Source organism: Elaeis guineensis, chromosome 6, assembly GCF_000442705.2.
Source record: "Elaeis guineensis isolate ETL-2024a chromosome 6, EG11, whole genome shotgun sequence".
Lineage (NCBI taxonomy): Eukaryota > Viridiplantae > Streptophyta > Magnoliopsida > Arecales > Arecaceae > Elaeis > Elaeis guineensis.
Window position 1 is genome coordinate 83460814 of NC_025998.2, and position 23087 is coordinate 83483900.

Below are 23087 nucleotides of genomic sequence, written 5' to 3' on the forward strand. Positions count from 1 at the left end.
TTTAGAGCAAACACAAAAAATTTTAGTTTTTATATATATTTTTATAATAAAGTGAGAAAAGAATGAAGAAAAACTAAAGAGAAGAACCTAAGAATCTTAAATCTATGAAAAGAGAGAAATTAGTTAATGTTTAGATGTTAATTGCAATCAACTTAAACGAGCATAGACTCTCTATCCTAAGGTTAACTTAGATCAAGACAGCTCCTAACTTCCAAGACCGCCTTTGAGCACTCCAAGCTCAAGACTGACTAACTGACTCAGCCAGGTAAGCATAAGATGTGGGAGGTTCCTTGCTCGTTGCTTTCCTTAGACACCAACTGAGTTGGCCAGGTCAGTCAATGAAACCAATTGAAAATCACTTTCTTTAACCACTTGCCTTAGACACCGAGCAATTAACCAATCCGCACTCGGTTCAACTCTAGAGCTTTCTTATCCTATTGAGCTCGAAATTCCTAGGGCTGACATCTAGTTAATTTTAGATTAAGGTCTAGGTTATGCAAATGCAAGGTAGTGATTTGTGTGCCAAAGAAGGATGATCAAATCCCCACCTTATCTGATTAATAGGTTATTACCCTTAAGATTAATTATGGAGATGAGATGCAAAGAAACAAGGTGTCCAATCAAGTTAGAAATTTTTATATTTGAGGTTACCCTATTTTAGTTAAGTGTTATGAAATGTGAGTGGCTTTTTTTTTTTTTCAACCATGCCAAGGTCTCCGGCAACGGTGCCAAAATTTGATGCATAGTTGTTGATAGCACCAAAAATAACTCTACTCACTACGTAGGTAGGATGAGTCGAGATCGTATCCTCAGAGACCTTGGGCTAAGTTGAGATTACAAAATAAAAGAAAGAAGCATTGTTTTGATTTAGAAAATAAATTATCTTAAAATTGATGTAATTAGAAAATAAAGAGCTCGGGAGTTTTGAATTAATTTGCACTAGCAGAGTTGTATCTCTTTTTTAATTAAATAGATACGATTAATCTTAGAAAAAATACCTATCTTTTCTCGGCACACCCCGTACCCGTAGATCACGGCATGTCTCTGAAAAGTACTAGGTAAACAACTTTTCTCTCCTCAGCATGCCCCGTACCCATAGATCACGATGCATCTCCGAAAAGTAAAAGTTGTTCCTAATATTAATCTAATAGGAAAGCATAAATAAAAGCATATGAAAGAGAGCAAATAAAGAACTCATGATGATTTAAATAAAAAGTATAATCTTTATTGTATATAAAGAAATATAAGAAAGTTTAGAACAATAAACCATCTCTGTGTCGTTACTAAATTTCTTCTCCACTCCCAAGACTGCTAGCCTAGCTGCTCATGAAGTAGTCCCTTTCTATTCCTCTATGCAAGGCTCTAGAAGAATTTTTGGGCTCCCCCTCCAATGGGAGTACAAAAGTCTTTTTATAGGTGTTAGGAGGGAGGAATTTTATATGATTTTCCGATGTGGGACTAAAAAAAATGCTAAAGACTAAAAGATGGATGGATGAGATGGAAAGATCACAAATAAATAAAGAAAATACAAATCTTTCCTCTCAAAGTATTTCTAAATATTAATTTTTTTCTTTTAATAAGCATCTGTTCGTCCGCCAGCAAAAACTCCCCGCGAACCCGCCTGCCGCGCGCCCGCTCGCCGCGCGTCTGCACCTGCACGCTCGCACCCACGCTCGCCCCGCGTCCGCCCTACGCTCGCCCCACGCTCGCACCCACGCACACGCCCACGTGCGCCTACGTGAACACTGTCGTGTGAACATTGCTTTTTTTATTCCAAAAAGAAACTTTTGTTTCTTCACAATGACGTCTATATCCTTTTGGATTCTTTGCATAGTATCTTCATTTTCTATAATACAGTATGCATCCTTCTTTTATTTTAATTTTATTTTAAATCCAATTTTCTTCAAACTTAAGTCTTTTTGATCTATGAATCGGACTCTTTGTATCGGCGATCATCTTTTTTGTAAAATATAAAAAGAAGCATCAAATTCTTAGTAAATAAAATAAATTAAATATGATTTTTTTATTTTAAATGACTTAAATTAAGTGTTTATCACATTCATAGTATGATAATTTGGTTTAAGTCTTTCTGATGGTGGTCAGGTTGGCCGACCAAAGTCAGGCCTGATCATTTATTGGTCCGATTCACCAAATCAAGTCATGTTAATGGTTGGACCTAACCAGATCTTTTCAGTGGAGGCCAAAGCCTACTGATTAGGTTCAAATCAACTGATTTTGAACCTACCCATAGATGCACGTGGGTTGACCAACCAAAGCTGGGCTCGTGTGTAGTCTGTGTGGATTCTAGTACCCACTAAAAAATTAAAGTAATTCTTCGAATTGGAGGTTGAGGCTACCAGTTCGTAAAAATATTGGGAGAAACTTTAGACTAAAGTTCAAGTCTTTAGTATTAATAATTCATATACTAATAGAGGTCTGATTTTTCTTTATGTAGCTGTGGCCACTACCCTGTCACTCCGATCATTATTAGATAATGACAAGCTCATGGGACTGAATTTCGATAGTTGATATCGAAAATTAAAAATCATCCTTGAGCATGAGCAAATCTTTTATGTTGTAACGGATCCAGCACCCGAGGAGCCAGCCCTGAATGCATGAGGGATGGTCCGAGATACTTACCAGAAGTGGCTCAACGATCGGACCACCGTTCGATGCATAATGCTGGCAGCAATGAATGATGAGTTTAGCCGCAGGTTTGAGAATGCACAGCCACAGAAGATGCTTCAAATGTTGAGCGACTCTTTTGGCACGCCTGACGACATTGAAAGGCACAAAACTAGTTATGCCATTTTCAATGCTCGCATGAGGGATGGGGCCTCAATCACCGATCATGTACTGTACATGATCAAAATGATTGAGCATCTAAATAAATTGGGCTTTCCCCTGCACCACCAGCTCGATAAGGATGCGATCCTTAATTCATTGTCCAAGTCCTTCCTCCCCTTCCTTACTCATTTTCGAATGACAAAACCTGCAGTGAACTACTATGGCTTGTTGGGGTTGCTGTAGAACTTTGAGAAGGACCACCAGCTCCATAAGGAGTCGGTGAATGTTGTGGGAGGGTCTTCTTCTGGTCATCGACCCTTTAAGAAAGGGAAGAATAACAAGAAGAAGAAGAGCAAGAAGGTGCAGCCGCATGCTGGGACATCAGTACAGGGTCAGACCAAGAAGCACAAGCCCGATCAGAGCCAGACAGAGTGCTTCTTTTGCAAGAAGCAGGGGTATTGGAAGAGGAACTGTCCTCTATACATTGCCTCCCTGGACCCAAACAGGCCGAAGAAGAAGCAAGGTAATTATATGATAACACCTTGCAACTTTTCCATTTGTGATACTACTGCCTGGGTATTGGATACCGAAAGCCCTTATCATATTTGCAATTCGATGCAGGGTCTGCAGGTCAGTAGGAGATTTGATGATGGTGAGAGGTTCCTGAACATTGGAGATGGAAGCAAAGTTCTAATTCTAGCTTTAGGAATCATGAACCTTGTAATCAATTCTCGTAATGTAATTCTGAGTGAATGTCACTATTGTCCAAGCTTTTCATTAAATATTATTTTGGTAGGCCTTTTGGCCATGTACGGTTATCAATTTTTAATAAAAAAAAATGTTTGCAATATCATTTTGAATGGTATTACAATGTTTGTTGGACAACTAGATAATAGAATTTACTTACTGTCACAGTCTGTTAATGTGGTTCAAACCTTCGGTAAATATCCTAGAATAGAAAATGTGTCAGATGTCTACCTTTGGCACTGTAGGCTAGGTCATATCAATAAGAACAGGATAAACAGGTTGGTTCAAGAAGGAATTCTTGAAGTTGGTGATTGTGAATCACTTCCAACCTGTGAGTCCTGTCTTCTTGGGAAGATGACCAAGTCACCTTTTATTGGAAAAGATGAGCGAGCCAGTGAACTCTTGGGTCTGGTACATTCTGATGTATGTGGACCCATAAGCTCAAGTGCAAGAGGTGGATATTTCTACTTCATAACCTTCACAGACGACCTATCGAGGTATGGGTATGTCTATTTAATGAAGCATAAATCAGAGTCGTTTGAAATGTTCAAACTATTCTGAAATGAAGTAAAAAAACAAACTGAGAAGTGTATTAAAACTCTTCGATCTGATCGAAGAGGTGAATACCTTTCCAATGAGTTTTTGACATATTTAGGGGAGAATGGGATTCTCTCTCAGTGGACTCCTCCTGGAACACCACAGCATAATGGTGTGTCTAAAAGGAGGAATCGAACCTTGTTGGACATGGTCCGATCCATGATGGGGTTTGCTGGTCTACCGATCTTCCTCTGGGGATACGCACTCGAATCGGCTTGTTACCTTCTAAATAGGGTTCCGAGTAAGTTTGTAACCAAAATATCATTTGAGTTATAGATAGGATGTAAGCCAGTACTCTCGCACCTTAGGATTTGGGGGTGTCTGGCTTATGTTAAACGTTTAATTACGGAAAAGCTTGGACCTAGGTCTGACAAGTGTAATTTCATAGGGTACCCAAAAGAGACCAAAGGGTATTATTTCTACCTAGCTGATGAGCAAAAGGTGTTTGTCAACCTTAAGGCAATCTTTTTAGAAAAAGAGTTCCTTGGTGAAGGGATTGTTGCCTCTAAAGTCGAACTTGAAGAAGTTCGACAGGTGGAAAAACTGACACAAGTAGCTGAACCTGAACCGAATTTGATTAGATCAGATCTGGAGCCAATTGTTCTTGCACCCTTAAGGCGATCTGGTAGAGTACCACGTCAACCGGATAGATACTATGATTTCTTGGTCTGGGACGGAGATCCTATCGAACTTGATGAAAACGATGAGGATCCAATCACCTACATGGATGCAATGCAGAGACCTGACTTTGAGAAATGGCTAGAGGCCATGAAATTCGAAATGGAGTCCATGAAGGTCAACGATGTGTGGACATTAGTTGACCCACCCGAAGGAGTAAAATCCATAGGGTGTAAGTGGATCTTCAAGAGGAAGAGGGGCGCAGACGGAAAGGTGAAAATCTATAAAGCCCGTCTGGTTGCCAAGGAATATCGTCAACGTTATGGTATAGACTATGATGAGATGTTTTCTCCTGTGGCAATGCTCAAATCCATTCAGATTATGCTTGCGATAGCTGTCCATCTGGACTATGAAATCTGGCAGATGGATGTGAAGACAGCTTTCCCAAATGGAGAGCTGGACGAAGAGGTGTATATGATACAACCTGAAGGATTCACATCCACAGATGAGTCTAAGGTGTGCAGGCTACAGAGATCCATTTATGGACTTAAGTAGGCATCCCAAAGTTGGAACATACATTTTGATAGGACGATCAAGACGTATGGCTTCATTAAGAATGGAGAAGAGCCCTGTATTTATAAATGGGCTAATGGTCCAGTAGTGGTATTTCTTGTATTGTATGTGGATGACATTCTCTTAATCGAGAATGATGTCTTTGTATTACAGGGAATAAAGACTTGGCTGTCATCATAATTCTCCATGAAGGATCTGGAAGAAGCTTCCTACATCCTAGGGATGAGGATCTATAGGGATAGATCTAAAAGGTTGCTTGGCTTATCTCAGTCCACATATTGATACTATGCTGAAAAGGTTCAGCATGGAGAATTCCAAGAAAGGCTATCTACCGATAGGCCATGGAATTTCTCTCTCGAAGAGGGATTGTCCGACAACACCTCAAGAGAGAGAGCATATGGGTAGAATTCCATATGCTTCAACAGTGGGATCTATCATGTATGCCATGACATGTACATGACTAGATGTGGCATACTCACTAGGGGTAGTGAGTAGATACCAATCTGATCCAGGAGAGAATCACTGGAAGGTTGTTAAAACCATCCTGAAGTATTTAAGAAATACTAAGGACCAGTGGCTTGTTTATGGTGAATGGGACTTGAGACTTATAGGGTTTACAAACTCTAGTTTTCAGTCTGATCACGATAACAGCAAGAGTGTGTCAGGATTTATTTTTACCCTTAATGGTGGGGCTATTTGCTGGAAAAGTTCCAAGCAGCACACTGTGGCTGATTCAGTTTGCGAGGCAGAGTATGTCGCTGCATCAGATGCTGCCAAAGAAGCGGTGTGGCTGAAAAAATTCATCACCAAGCTTGGAGTAGCACCCTCCCTTGTTGGTCCAGTTCTGCTCTACTGTGATAGCTCTGGAGCCATTGCTCAGGCGAAAGAACCGAAGGCACACTAGCAGACGAAGCATATTTTGCATCACTACCATCTCATTCGAAAAATCATGGATCGAGGAGATGTCGACCTTCAGAAGATCGATGAAAAGGAGAACTTGGCCGACCTATTCACTAAAGCCATTGTGGTGAAGGAGTTTGACGACTTCAAGTCGAAGATGGGTATTAGATACTGCACCGATTGGCTTTAGGCCAAGTGGGAGATTGTTGGAAATAGTGTCCCAAAGCCAATCATCAGCCTGTTGATGGTTGTGCTCTTTATTGTATTAGTACATAAATCAAAAATAAATAAAAGTTATTTTGGCATTTTTCATCACAAATTGTCATCTTCTAATGAACTCCTATGTTGTGGTGAAGTCCTTAGGACTATTTAGACTCGACAAAGGAGGATTTATCTTTTAGTCCTTAAACCTGTTCATGACCAAATGATACGTTGTTACCAAGGACAACAATGTTTATCGAGCATAGATCGTTGTGTGCCATATAGGTTGGTTGTCCTCTTAACCAAAGAGTGTGGAGACACTGGTATGGCATACAGGTGAGATGTAAGGGTACATCTGCACTGAACGTGACCGACTCCGGAGCTATCTCTACTGTCAAGATTTGCTCCAATGGGATATGAGTATAAATGTCCCTCCGACCTAAGACCGCCACGGTAACTTGCAAGCAACTCACTACACTTAGGCACTGGACTACCTGAATTTCTAATTTAGTGACGGAAGGCTGCTGGGTGTAGTCAAGTACTTGACTTATCGGTGCATGTGTCAAGATGGAATTGATCACTCCAGTTCAGGAGTTGTGTACAGTCGTGTTTCAATTTAGCAAAACCTTGGGCAGGGTAGTGTAGGAACCAGATCTAGGGTTTCAGGGTTAGATCTTGAAACTTTTTCAAGATCATACAGCAGAAGAATAAAATAAATCAAAATTTATTTTTTAAAATAAGAGAATCTCTAGATCTAAGATCCTATTATATGATTATTATATAGCATTAAATCAAAAATTAAAATATATAAATATAGCATGAACTACATGTTGATCATATCAACATGTTTCTATACTACATCTAATGTATGTATTAAACAATAGATCAGATCTATTACCTTGCAAGTTAGATGTTCTAACCTCACTGATCCGAGCTTGAGGATGATGTTGCAAGTCGCACACGGGTCCGACCTCTAGGAGTCATCCACACGAGCCCACGAATCTCGATCAGAAATCCTGCTTCAGGAAATCAGCACAGTATGCTAGTATTGCGTTGATCCTTCTTTGATGGTTGATCAGGTGCCTCCTTCTTCTTGATTTGGACTCTTCCAAAGATGGAAAGTAAAAGGAGGAGTTTCAAATCTGAGACACTCTCAGAAAACTCAAGATGGAGGGAGGAAAGATATGAAAACAAACAACCCTAGAAGAAGACCCTCTTCTTCTTCTCATTTCTCTCTCTAGACACCCTAACTTGTGTCTTTTATATATCCACAACCCAAAGGTCTTTCTCTTTGATTTTTGGATGGCTCAAAGGACTCTCCAACCTCTATCATTTTCAAAAATTTTATAAAGAAACTCATTTTATACAGAGAGATATGATAGAGTCCTTATCTAGGTCAAATACCTAGTCAAGGCTTATCCAAACATGGCAAGTTAAGGGGCGCCCAACTCTTGAGCACCTCCTCCATATTTTCATACATAGATTACTAGAAAAGGGTGTATAATATGTACCCTAAAAGCCATAAAAATTCCAAAAAAAAATTGGATAAATTCGGTGCAAAATTGAAAGAGTTTTGGATTTCTAAAACTCTATCTCATAGAATTCGAAATCCAAACTTATTCCTTTTTGATTTGATCCAAACCATCTTCCATGTAAGAAAGAAGAGAGAAAACCTTTTGTGAACATGGGAGAGACCTGAGAGAGGGCTTTTGTCACACAAAATAAGTGGAGATTGGCGTTGAATAAGAGAGAGGGCATGGGGAAGGCTTATGTGGCGCAAGGTGGAATCCTAGTCTTACTAGGATTCTATCTCATGACTTGTTTTAATTTGGTTTCTCAAACCAAATCAAAACAAAATTAGATCAACTTAATTAAAATAGATCTTAACCCAATTAAGAATCTAATTTAATCAGATTAAATTAAATTTAAATCTAATTTAATTTTCTAATCAAATTAGAAATTAGATTGACCCAAGTCCTAGTTGAACTAGGACTAGTTTTTTCTTGCACTTGGCTTATCCAATAAACCAATTGGACTTGATCCAATTAAGCCCAAAATAAATCTAATTAAATTATATTTAATTTAACTTAATCTCAGCCCATTAAGCCAATTAGTAATCAAATTGCTAATCGATCCTCCTGCAACACTTGCACTAGGTTAAATGTCAATCGTATTGATCATTTAACCCTAGAACGATTCTTAATCGTTGATCAACCATCCGATCGGATCATGAACTCTAATGTGTGTGACCTCATAGGTTTGAATCTAAGCTGGTAGCACAGAAATAAATTTCTGTACCAATCGAAGTGACCATCTAACAATGATACCCGACGATCGGATAGGTCAAATGTGTAGAACAACATCCTTAGAACCCACGCAGATATAGTTTTCATATAATTCATCCCCTTGACCAAAATGATCATAGGACACCCCAGAGTTCAACTGTTAACTCTGATCAGGTTGTCCACATTGTATTTCAAAATATCAAATCCATCTGATGGATTACCCTGGCCAAGGTTTTGCTAAATTAAAATACAGCGACTCATTCTTCTCCAACTCTTGGAGTGGTCAATCCCATCTCGATCACACTTTGACTTCGCAAGTACTTGACTATGCCCAGAAGCCTTCCATCCTTGAATTAAAAATTTAGTTAGTCCAGTACCAAAGCACAGTGAGTTGCTTGCAAGTCACTGAGGCGATCTCAAGTCTAAGGGACACTTATACCTATATCCCATCAAAGACATTCTCGACAGCAGAATACTCTGGTGTTGGTCACATTCAATGATGATGTACCCTTAAATCTCACCTGTATGCCATACCAGTGTCTCCATACTCCTTGGATAAGAAAACAACCAACCCATATGGCCTATAGCGACCTATGCTCGATAGATGCTGTCGTCCTTATTAATAGCCTATCATTTGGTCGTGAACTGTTTTAAGGACTAATCGATAAATCCTCTCTTTGTCGAATCTAAATAGTCCCATAGACTTCATCATAACAACGGAGTTCATTAGAAGATGAAAGCTTATGATGAAAATGCCAAATATATTTTATTTATTAACAAATCAATTACAATACTTGGTTGCTCAACCGTCAACAGCTTGACGATTGACTTTTTGAGACACATTTCCCAACAACTCCCACTTGTCCTAAAGCCACTCGGCATAGTATCTAATACCCATCTTCGACTTATGGTTGTCAAACTCCTTTATCATCAGGGCTTTAGTGAAGGGGTCGGTCAGGTTCTCCTTTCCGTCGATCTTCTGAAGGTCGACGTCACCTCGATCCACTATCTCTCGGACCAAGTGGAAGCGGTGCAAGATGTGCTTCGTCCGCTGATGTGCTTTGGGTTCCTTTGTCTGAGCTATGGCACCTGTGCTGTCACAGTAGAGCAGGATCGGACCATCGAGGGAGGGTGCTACTCCGAGATCGTTGATGAATTTTCTCAGCCACACAGCTTCCTTCGCAGCATCCGATGCTACAATGTACTCCGCTTCACAAACAGAGTCTGCCACAGTATGCTGCTTGGAACTCTTCCAGCAGATGGCTCCATCATTTAGAGTAAAGATATAACCCGACACGCTCCTACTATCATCATGGTCAGATTGGAAGCTGGAGTCTGTGAACCCCACAAGTTTCAGATCTGACTCGCCATAAACCAACCATTGGTCCTTAGTATTTCTCAAATACTTAAGAATGGCTTTAACCACTTTTCAGTGATTTTCTTCAGGATCAGATTGGTATCTACTCACTACTCCTAGTGAGTATGCCACATCTGGTCTTGTACATGTCATGGCGTACATGATAGAACCGACGGCTGAAGCATATGGGACTCTACTCATACGCTCTTTCTCTTCTGGAGTTGTCGGACAATCATTCTTAGAGAGAGAAATTCCTTGGCCTATCGGTAGATAGCCCTTCTTGGAATTCTCCATGTTGAACCTCTTCAGCACAGTATCTATGTACATGGACTGGGATAACCCAAGCATCCTTTTAGATCTAACCCTATAGATCTTCATCCATAGGATGTAGGATGCTTCACCCAAGTCCTTCATGGAGAACTGTGATGACAACCAAACTTTTATTCCCTGTAGTGCGGAGATGTCATTCTCGATTAAGAGAATGTCATCCACGTACAAGACAAGGAATACCACAACTGGACTATTTGTCCATTTATAGATGCAGGGCTCTTCTCCATTCTTAATGAAGCCATACGTTTTGATCACCTTATCAAAATGCATGTTCCAACTCTGAGAAGCTTGCTTCAATCCATAAATGGATTTTTGAAGCTTGCACACCTTGGACTCATCTGTGGATGTAAATCCCTCAGGTTGTATCATATACACCTCTTCGGTCCGCTCTCCATTCAGAAAAGCTGTCTTTACATCCATCTACCATATCTCATAATCCAGATGGGTAGCTATTGCAAGCATTATCCGAATGGATTTGAGCATTGCCACAGGAGAAAACATCTCGTCATAGTCAATACCATAACGTTGACGATACTCCTTGGCGATCAGACGGGCTTTATAGGTCTCCACCTTTCCGTCTGTGCCCCTCTTCCTTTTGAAGACCCATTTACACCCAATGGGTTTAACCCCTTCAGGTGGGTCAACCAATGTCCATACATCGTTGACCTTCATGGACTCCATTTCGGATTTCATGGCTTCAAGCCATTTCTCAGAATCAGTTCTCTGCATTGCATCCATATAGGTGATCGGATCCTCATTATTCTCATCAAGTTCGATGGGATCACCGTCCCGGACCAAGAAACCGTAGTATCTATCCGGCTGATGCGGTACTCTACCGGATCACCTTAATGGTGCAGGTACATTGGGCTTCGGATATGATCTAATCATATCAGACTCAGGTTCAGCTATTGGTGTCGGTCCTTCTACCTGTTGAACTTCATCAAGTTCAACCTTAGAGGCAATGGTTCCTTCACCAAAAAACTCCTTTTCTAAAAAGATTGCCTTAAGGCTGACGAACACCTTTTGTTCATTAGCATGGTAGAAAAAATATCCTTTTGTCTCTTTGAGGTACCCTATGAATGAGCATTTGTCAAACCTAGGTCCAAGTTTGTCAGTGACTAATCGTTTGACATAGGCCGGGCACCCCCAAACCCTAAGGTGTGAAAGTGCTGGCTTATGTCCCGTCCATATCTCATATGGAGTCTTAATTACAGACTTATTTAGAATCTTATTTAACAGATAACAGGCCGATTCGAGTGCATATCCCCAGAAGGATATCGGCAAGCTAGCAAAACCCATCATGGATTGGACCATGTCTAACAGAGTCCGATTCCTCCTTTCAGACACACCATTATGCTGTGGTGTTTCTGGAGGAGTCCATTGAGAGAGAATCCCATTCTCTCCTAGATATGTGAGAAACTCACTGGAAAGGTATTCTCCTCCTCGATCAAATTGAAGAGTTTTAATACTTTTTCCAGTTTATTTTTCTACTTCACTTCAGAATCGTTTGAACATTTCAAATGAATCCGACTTATGTTTCATCAGATAGATATATCCATATCGGGATAGGTCATCCATGAAAGTTATGAAGTAGAAATATCCATCTCTAGCACTGGTGCTCATGGGCCTGCATACATCAGTATGTACTAGGCCCAAGAGCTCAGTAGCTCTCTCACCTTTTCCAGTAAAAGGTGATTTGGTCATTTTATCAAGAAGACAGGACTCACAGGTTGGAAGTAATTCACAATCACTGACTTCGAGAATTTCCTCTTGAGTCAACCTGTTTATTCTGTTCTTGTTTATATGACCTAGCCTCCAATGCCATAAGTAGATATCTGACACACTATCTAATCTAGGGTGCTTGCCAATAGAATAGACTCTTATCAGGCTTGATCTTTTTGGTCTGGCTCTGCATTGATGTCCCAGCCTGAACTTGCACCTTCTTCACTTTTTTTTTCTTGTTCTTCTTCCCTTTCTTAAAAGGTCGAGAACCAAAAGATGAACCTCCCACTAAGTTCACCGACTCCTTGTGAAGTTGGTGGTCCTTCTCAAAGTTCTGAAGCAACCCCAGTAACCCGTGGTAGTTCTCTTCAGGCTTTGTCATTCTATAATGAGTGAGGAATGGGAGATAAGACTTGGGCAGCGAGTTTAGTATTGCATCTTTCCCAAGCTGCTCATGCAAGGGAAAGTCGAGCTTGCTCAATCGTTCCATCAGCTCGATCATGTACAATACATGATCAATGACAGAGGCACCATCCCGCATTTTGGCGTTGAAGATGGCACAACTAGTCTTGTGCCTCTCCACATCATTGGGTGTGCCAAAGGCATCCTTCAACACTTGAAGCATGTCCTTTGGCTAAGTCGTTTCGAATATGTGAATGAACTCGTCACTTATGGCAGCCAGCATGATACAGCGCACCGTGGTCCGGTCACTGAGCCACTTCTGGTAAGTGTCTATGACTGTTGCACGTGCATTGGCAGCTGGCTCCTCAGGTGCAGGATCCATTATCACATATAGGATCCATTCATGCTCCAGGACTATCTTCAACTTTCGATACCAGCTATCGAAGTTGGATCCTACCAACTTATCATTGTCCAACAATGATCAGAGCGATAGGGAAGTAGCCATATTTGCATAAAGGAGAACCATAACCTAATTAGTAATTGATTCATTAAACCTAAAGATTTGGACTTTAATCAAAAGGTTTCTCCCACTATTTTATTCGAATTGATAGCCTCTACCTCCAATTCGAGGAATTACCCTAATTCCTTAGTGGGTACTAGAATCCACTTAGACTACACACAAGCCCAACTTTGGTTGGCCAACCCATGTACATCTAAGGGTAGGTTCATAACTAATTATTTTTTTAAATAATTTTTAGTAATTTTCATTTTACCCCAGAAACCTAATCAGTAGGCTTTGGCCTCCACTGTAAGGATCCGGTTAGGTCCAACCATTAACATGATCATACTTGGTGTATCTAACCAATGAATGATAAAGCTCAACTTTGGTTGGCTCACCTAACCACCATTAGAGAGATACTTTCAAGTCATCATATGATGAGTGATAATTCCATTAGTCAACAAGCACTAGGCCTTTGGGTCTGCAATGATTATTGAGTTAATGGACTCATTATCAAACACCTTAATGGAAGGCTATGACTCAGTTATCTCCATAACTTTATCATTTTAAGTACCTAATAATTTTAGAAGATTTAAATAATTTAGAGGATGAGGTCAGATGAACCAGCTTATCATGATCCTCCCACTGGCTTCACCAAGTCAGCTTAAGGGAGACCATTAAAAGGGCTGGTCTAGGAGCACCTAAATCAGTCACACTGATTTACCTAGCTGATATGGGTCAGCTCGAATAGTCAAGTGATCTGATCAAAACATAATTTCACCAAGAGGCCAGGTAAGTTCGATCAGTGGGAGGGTCTGCCAAAGCTTGCCTTAGACACCATCAGAAATGGCCAGGTAAGCGGGCTCCCAATTAAAAACCACCGGTCTGGTTTACCTTAGACATCAACTGGTTTAATTAGTTTCGATTAGATCAACCTAACAGTTCGTGCTAGACTGCTTAGCCAAGAATCAAGTCTATTTGGTTCTCATTAAAGACATGGACTTGACCAACTACAACTATTGTAATTGATCTAGAGAATCCTTGACCTAATCTAAGACAATAATTGATTAGATTTAGTCAATTCTCTAATTAAGTCCATCTTTAATCTAACCATAGGTCTAACCCAATTAATGGACCTAATTCCCACTAACCCATTAACCCAATGTGTTATGATTTGTGTCTTAGGTTCTTCAATTCACAATCTTAGAACCTAATCAAACAACTTCTTAATTCTTAATTAAGTTTTGGGCTGAGGGTTGGGTTCGACTTTTCAAAAAATAATTTTCATATTTGTAAAATAATTTTATAATATGATTCTACCAATCATATTGCATGTTTAATTCATAATCAAGATACAAGTGAAATAAACATGAAACTACTTTAGATCTAATCTAAACAGGTTCATGTAATTGAAATAATTTCAATTTTAAAAAATTTCTTTGCACAAAAATTATTAACAAAGAGATTTTATTTTAAATTTAAATATCTTTTAAATCTAATAAATCATAAATTTAATCTAGATCATATCTAACAAATTTATGATTAAAGATAGATCTACACAAACTAGGACAACCTTTGCACTGTACGGGGTAAACCTTACAGCAGGACAACCTTGCAGTTCGTGATTGATCTAAAATTTTAATTTTAGATTTAATAATCAGATTATAAATTAGATCTAATCTAATAAATAATCTAAGCATGTATAAATAATCATGTAATAAAGAACCTAGGCTCTGATACCAATTGTAGGAACCAGATCTAGGGTTTCAGGGTTAGATCTTAAAACTTTTTCAAGATCATACAGCGGAAGACTAAAATAAATCAAAATTTATTTTCTAAAATTAGAGAATCTCTAGATCTAAGATCCTATTACATGATTACTACATAGAATTAAATCAAAAATTAAAATATATAAATATAGCATGAACTACATGTTGATCATATCAACATGTTTCTATACTACATCTAATGTATGTATTAAACCATAGATCAGATCTATTACCTTGCAAGTTAGACGTTCTAACCTTGCTGATCTGGGTTTGAGGATGATGTTGCAAGCCGCACATACATCCGGCCTCTAGGAGTCATCCACACGAGCTCACAAATCTCGATCAGAAGTCCTGCTTCAGGAAATCAGCACAGTATGCTAGTATTGTACTGATTCTTCTTTGATGGTTGATCAGGTGCCTTCTTCTTCTTGATTTAGACTCTTCCAAATATGGAAAGTAAAAGGATGAGTTTTATATCTGAGACACTCTCAGGAAACTCAAGATGGAGGGAGGAAAGATATGAAAACAAACAACCCTAGAAGAAGACCCTCTTCTTCTTCTCGTTTCTCTCTCTAGACACCCTAACTTGTGTCTTTTATATCTCCATGACCCAAAGGTCTTTCTCTTTGATTTTTGGATGGCTCAAAGATATCTCAAATCTATATCTTCTTCAAAAATTTTATGAAGAAACTCATTTTATACAGAGAGATTGATAGAGTCTTTGTCTAGGTCAAATACCTAGTCAAGGCTTATCCAAACATGGCAAGTTAAGGGGCGCCCAACTCTTGATCACCTCCTCCATATTTTCATGCATAGATCACTATCAAAGGATGCATAATATGTACCCTAAAAGTCACAAAAATTTCAAAAAAAAATTGGATAAATTCGGTGTAAAATTGAAAGAGTTTTGGATTTCTAAAACTCTATCTCATAGAATTCGAAATCCAAACTTATTCCTTTTTGATTTGATCAAAACCACCTTCCATGTAAGAAAGAAGAGAGGAAACCTTTTATGAACATGGGAGAGGCCTGGGAGAGGGCTTTTGTCACACAAAATAAGTGGAGATTGGCATTGAATAAGAGAGAGGGTGTGGGGAAGGCTTATGTGGCGCAAGGTGGAATCCTAGTCTTACTAGGATTCTATCTCATGACTTGTTTTAATTTGGTTTCTCAAACCAAATCAAACCAAAATTAGATCAACCTAATTAAAATAGGTCTTAACCCAATTAAGAACCTAATTTAATCAGATTAAATTAGATTTAAATCTGATTTAATTTTTTAATCAAATTAGAAATTAGATTGACCCAGGTCCTAGTTGAACTAGGACTAGTTTTTTCTTGCACTTGGCTTATCCAATAAATCAATTGGACTTGATCCAATCAAGTTCAAACTAAATCTAATTAAATCATATTTAATTTGACTTAATCTCAGCCCATTAAGCCAATTAGTAATCAAATTGCTAATCGATCCTCCTGCAACACTTGCACTGGGTTAAATGTCAATCGTATTGATCATTTAACCCTAGAACGATTCTTAATCATTGATCAACCATCCGATCGGATCATGAACTATAATGTGTGTGACCTCATAGGTCCGAACCTAAGCCGATAGCACAGAAATAAATTTTTGTACCAATCGAAGTGACCATCTAGCAATGGTACCCGACGATCAGATAGGTCGAATGTGTAGAACAACATCCTTAGAACCCATGCGGATATAGTTTTCATATAATTCATCCCCTTGATCAAAATGATCATAGGATACCCCAGAGTTCAACTGTCAACTCTGATCAGGTTGTCCACATTGTATTTCAAAATATCAAATCCATCTGATGGATTACCCTGGCTAAGGTTTTGCTAAATTAAAATACAGCGACTCATTCTTCTCCAACTCTTGGAGTGGTCAATCCCATCTCGATCACACTCTAACTTCGCAAGTACTTGACTGTGCCCAGAAGCCTTCCGTCCTTGAATTAGAAATTCAGTTAGTCCAGTACCAAAGCACAGTGAGTTGCTTGCAAGTCACTGAGGCGATCTCAAGTCTAAGAGACACTTATACCTATATCCCATCAAAAATATTCTGGACAGCAGAATGCTCTGGAGTTGGTCATGTTCAATGATGATGTACCCTTACATCTCACCTGTATGTCATACCAGTGTCTCCACACTCTTTGGTTAAGAGGATAACTAACCCATATGGCCTACATCGACCTATGCTCGATAGAAGCTGTCGTCCTTATTAACAGCCTATCATTTGGTCATGAACAGTTTTAAGGACTAATCGATAAATCCTCTCTTTATCAAATCTAAATAGTCCTAAGGACTTCATCATAACAACGGAGTTCATTAGAAGATGAAAGCTTATGATGAAAATGCCAAATATATTTTATTTATTAACAAATCAATTACAATACTTGGTTGCTCAACCGTCAATAGCTTGATGATTGGCTTTTTGGGATACATTTTCCAACAGATAGTCCTAGTGAGGAGTCACAGGATTGATTGAGTTGAGCATGACTCGGATGATCTAATTAGGGTTGACAGTTTAACCCTGAGTCATCCTATACACAGGGGTCAAAAGAGATAAATTATACAGTAACCATATTCACGTAGGTTCTGAGTGTTGTGATTGTGACTATTCGATCTATCTGGATATCGGGTACTATTGCTAGATGGTCAGTTCGATTAGTACAGGAATTGGTTCCTGTGCTACCGGCTTAGGTTTGAACCTGCGAGGTCACACACATTAGAGGTTCCTATCTGATCTGATGGCTGATGAAGAGTCTTAATATTTATGGACTATGAGTCCTACATGTCTGGAGCTCTATGATCGAGAATCAGGATTCTCTGATCACAAGTCCCACACATTTTGGGTATCGGGGTCAAGTGTCCCACTGATTTGGAACTCTTCGATCAAGGTTTCATATTGATGAACTTTGATACCCGATTGCCCATCAGATTTGGACTCAATATTTATGAGAGGTATAATTAGTAATTTGATCACTAATTAACTCAATTTAATTACATAATTATTTTTGGATCAAGTCCAATTGAATTGGATTCAGTTGGGTTTGACCCGATTAGGTTAAGAGTTGACCTAATCGTCGAGATGGTTTGGTCCTTGATTTGATCAGGGGTTGGGCTTAATCAATTCCTGATTTGATTAGGATTTTATTGAGTCTAATTAAGCCTAATTATGTTGGGTTTAAATTAGTCTAATTGGGCCTAACTTATTTGGTTCAATTAGGTTGGTTTAAATAATGAAACCACCTTGACTGAAACTCCCTACGCCACCTCACATCCATTGCACCCATTTGAATTCACGAGAAGGAATTTCTCATGAATTTTTTCTCACACAAAGCCCTCCCCACACCCACATTTGTGTGCCATATGGATGGATAAAGCTGATTAGTTAACCATTCAAATTCAAAGCATGTTTGAATTTGAATGGATAACTTATCTCTTGTGCCTTCATGCTTATCCATCTTGTGTGCCACATAACTTACACGAGAGAAGGTTTCTCGTGAAAGCTTTCCATGCACAAAGAGTCCACACCCTTCTCTTCTCATGCTATAAGTGGATAGGGATGAGTTGGTTTGCATTTGAATTCAAACTCGATTTGAATTTAAATGTGCAACAACTTATCTTTATCCTCTCACGTGGATAAGACACGTTCGACATTGTTTTAAAAAGGGGAGAAAGGTGGGGTGTGCGTAAAAATTTTTGGAGAGAAAGTTTAGGGCGTGAGAAACCTTTCTGTATGAGGTAATGGTCCAAAACCTTTCGAGAGAAAAAGAAAGAAAAGAAAGAAAAAAGGGCGTAGAGTTTTTCTTAGTGTACCCTAGGGTTTCAGCCTGGGGTTTGGGATGTGAGAAGGTGAGCTACGAGTGTCGTGAGCCCACCAAATTTTAGGAAGATCATCAACATCCTCTCAAGCATGTCTGTTGATGATCCAAAGTATCCAAAGAATTGACAGACATCGATCGAAGGAGTTCGATCAGCATCAGCCGTCAAAAGGGCTCTACAATGAGCTAGCACTCGTGGGGAGCCGATCAGACCGGGAGCCTCGTGTGGATAATCTATAGAGGCCAGACATCCTGTGTGGCTGCATTGCGGTAATCAGAGCCTCCTGACAGTGATCAAATTGCAGAGATCGACTACCCGCATAAAGGTATTGTGTTTTGAACACATTACAGTAAAGTGTTTACTGTTCAAATTCAAATTTCAAATTTAAATGCATGCATGCTGTATATCATACTTAGATCCTAGTGTAGAGTAAACATATGTTAATTAATTAGATTAATTAATATTTTTTTCTATAAAATTATAATTTTAAAAAAGTTTTAAAATTATCATTTTATCCCTGCACTGAATTTTGCTTCAGCAACATGTCATGACTATTCAAAAGATTTAAAATTTTGATAAAAAATTATCAAAATATTTTTCAGTGGCAAGTTCTCATATAATTCAATTTTTCAGTCAAACAACATCCCAGATGAGCTGTAGGTAAAAAAATATGTCAAACCCAATCACTTATCATTATGTATCTCAATCTGAAGATGATGATTAAGTTGATGATACATTAAAATTTTTTTTCTAATTATCATCCTACTTTGGCCGAAGACTTCTGAATCATCATCCTATGAGATCACATAGGATGTTCGCTTCCCTTATTAGAAGTGACTGATCTCTTATTAATCACTCATAACCTTCACGCACTCTTCACTATATCTAGAACACCCCATACATAGATCAAAGAATCAAGTTAGAAAGTGAACTAAAATATGAATCTAAGTACACAAGGTACCATGATGATCTCTGATCAAAGGATCACTTACACAACTTTCACTAGAGAATCATCAATTGACATGTAAATAAGACTCCATCTGAACTTATTTTCTAATGAGCACCTATATCCTTGTATTAGTGTCATCACATAAGTGGTTGTGAGATCAACCACCTTCATTTCTGAGCATACATAGGACCTACCAGTCTTATCGGTATCATTGATCTCTGACTCAATGTACCAATGACTAAGAATATTTTAGGTTAGGGTTATCAAGGATTTAGGTCTCACTAGCATGATCTCATTACGGCCCTAAAACCATTGTCCGGACCTATGAGGTTCATTATAATTCTTAAAATTAATAAGATGCAGCATATAATGAATAAAAAATAATTATTTATTAATAATATAAATATCAATTATATAAGTTTGAAAGATAAATTATAATAAACACCCGATCGCATTCCATATGCTTTTGGCTTGTAGGACATTATTCTTTCAATCTCCCACTTGCACTTGAAGCTAATCACCCCTATATTTGATATCCAAGCTATCAAGGTGGTGGTCAAACTACTGCATTGATAAGGCCTTAGTGAATGGATCCGCTATATTATTCTTGATGTCAACTTGCTCTACGATTACATCATATTTTTTGACTATTTTTCGAATGAGGTGGAACCATCTTAGGATGTACTTAGATTTATGATGAGACCTTGATTCTTTGACTTGAGCAACTGCCTCAGTATTGTCACAATAAAGGGGCATTGGTTGTTCAATCCCTGAAGCCACACCCAACTCGATGATGAATTTCTTCATCCAGACGGCTTCCTTAGCAGCCTCACTTGCAGCAATAACTCAGTCTCAGTGATCGAGTCAGCAACCATTTGCTGTTTGAAATTTTTTTAACTTACTGCACTACCATACAAGGTGAACACATATCCAGATATAGATTTGCTATCTTCTAAATCAGATTAAAAACTAAAATTGGTATAACCTTTCACTTTTAAATCAGATCCACTATATATCAGAAAAATATCTTTAGTCCTTCTCAAATATTTGAGTATGTTTTTCACAGTTTTTCAATGATCTTCTCTGGGATCAGCTTGCAATCTGCTTACAATACCCAAGGCATAAGCCACATCAGGCCTGGTACATAACATAGCATATATTATTGATCCTACAGCTGAAGCATAAGGAATAGAACCCATTCTATTTCTCTCTTCAAGTGTCTTAGGAGATATCTTTTTAGAGAGTTGAATGCCATGACCTATGGTAAAGTAACCTCTTTTACTTTCCTCCATGTTGAACCTCTTCAACATAAGGTCAATGAACCTAGATTGGGATAAGCCTCACATCCTATTTGATTTATCCCTATAGATCTTTATACCAAGTATATAGGACACTTGACTCAAGTTTTTCATGGAAAACCTTTGTGATAGCCAAGTCTTGACCGATTGCAACATTGGGATATCATTCTCAATGAGTAGTATGTCGTCCACATACAAGATCAAGAAGATAATAGAACTCCTACCATTCTTCTTGTACATATAAGATTCATCCATATTTTTGATGAAGCCAAATGATTTGACTGTCTCATCAAAATGGGTGTTCCTACTCATCGATGCTTGCTTTAATCCATAAATAGATTTATTCAGCTTGCTTACCTGATTTGCTCTCCCACTATAGATAAATTCCTCTGGCTGAGTCATATGGACTTCTTCCTTAAGATTTTCATTGAGGAAGATAGTCTTGATGCCCATCTGCCAAATCTCATAGTCATGGTATACCACAATAGCAAGCATTATCCGAATAGACTTGAGCATGGCTACCGATGAAAAGGTTTCTTCATAATCAACACCTTATTTTTATTTGAAACCTTTTGCCACCAGCTTGGCCTTATAGGTCTCTACCTGGCCATCTGCTTCAATCTTTTTTTTGAAGAACCATTTGCAGCCTATTGGGATCACACCCTCAAGTACATCAACCAAAGTTCATACTTGGTTAGCATACATCGAGTCCATTTCAGATTTTATGATATTGATGAAGGAAGAAAAATCGCTTTTCCTCATAGGATCTTCCAGATTTCATCAAATCTGGGGTAGAATAATTTTAAAAAAATTTATCCTACATATTTTAGATCTAATTTTCTAGATCTAATTTTATTATCTGATATTTAAAATCTAAAATTAAATCTAAATCTATGATGAAAGAAGAAGTACCTCAAGGATAATCTGATTACCCTGTAGATGATCTCTGCACAGCCCGAGGTTCTGATGTAGCCATGCAAGTGCCTAGCCTCTACCGATATCCACTCGAGTAGGATCTAGAATATCTTCTCCTCATGAATCTATGCTCCAAAAATCAGATCTTTATCAGATTTGAAAGTGCTTTAGAACTCCTTCTGAAGTTGGAGCAGCAGCCTGTCGAAGATGTCCTGTAGCCTTCTGTTCCAGGCATCACCACGCCTTAGATCTTTGCCAGATGGACATCCAACTCTTTGGACATGAAGAGGGGAGGAAGGAGAGCAGGGAGGATGTGGAGAAGAGGGGAGGGGGCAGCAGCTATTAGATTTTGTGCATAAAATAATTTCTTCCATGAAACCCTAGGGGCAGCAGGGTTTATATAGACCCTGTATGCTGCGCAGTGCCACATCATTCAGCCAATCAAAAAATTCCAATAAATTCTAAAAAAAATTTGATTGGTGGAGTGATATCATCTGATCACATCAGATAAAAACCCCACCCTCTCTCCTAAGTTGGCACCAACATTGGATAAGCTCAAACAAGGTGGCGCCAAAGTGTCCATATTTATCAGGACTCTTTAGTTCTAATCCATTTGGGGTGCCCACTTTAATCCAATTGGGCTCATGCCATAATCTTATTATGGCACCCAATTCAATTGGGTTTTAGCATGTGGACACTCCACAAAAATCCTCCAATGAGCTCTCTTCAGTTTAAGACCCATATGTCAACTTTTGACAGATGTCCTAAAATGAAATTGGCAGATGCTAGAAATTAGCAGGTGTTGTCTTAAATTCATCTCATAAATTAAGACAAGCCTTTTCTGAGCTGGATAAGCTTCAGAGAAATATTTTTAAAATCCTCTGGATGAGTCAAATCACATTTGGCTCGGTAGAGACAGAAAAGTTTACATGAGGAAAAAGTTAGGCTCAATCATATGCTAGCACGATTTCCTTGAACCTAATTAGATCTTATTCAAAACAATTGGGCTAGACCAATTGATGACATTTAGACCCTAACCCGTATTTGTGTGACCCAGTTAGGTTCAATTCTATATGATAATGAGATATGTCGTGATCTCATCATCGACATCATCGAAACTCCTTTTGATGGACCGAAACTCTTCTGATTCAGACAATTAGAATGATCGATCATCAATATCATTCTAATTGCTCCCAAAATCTACCAGTGACACCTAGTAGTATGTGGTGGCAACCCATCAGAACTGAAGATGAACCTCTCGGTGTAGTTACCTGTGTGATTGAGTTCCTCTAT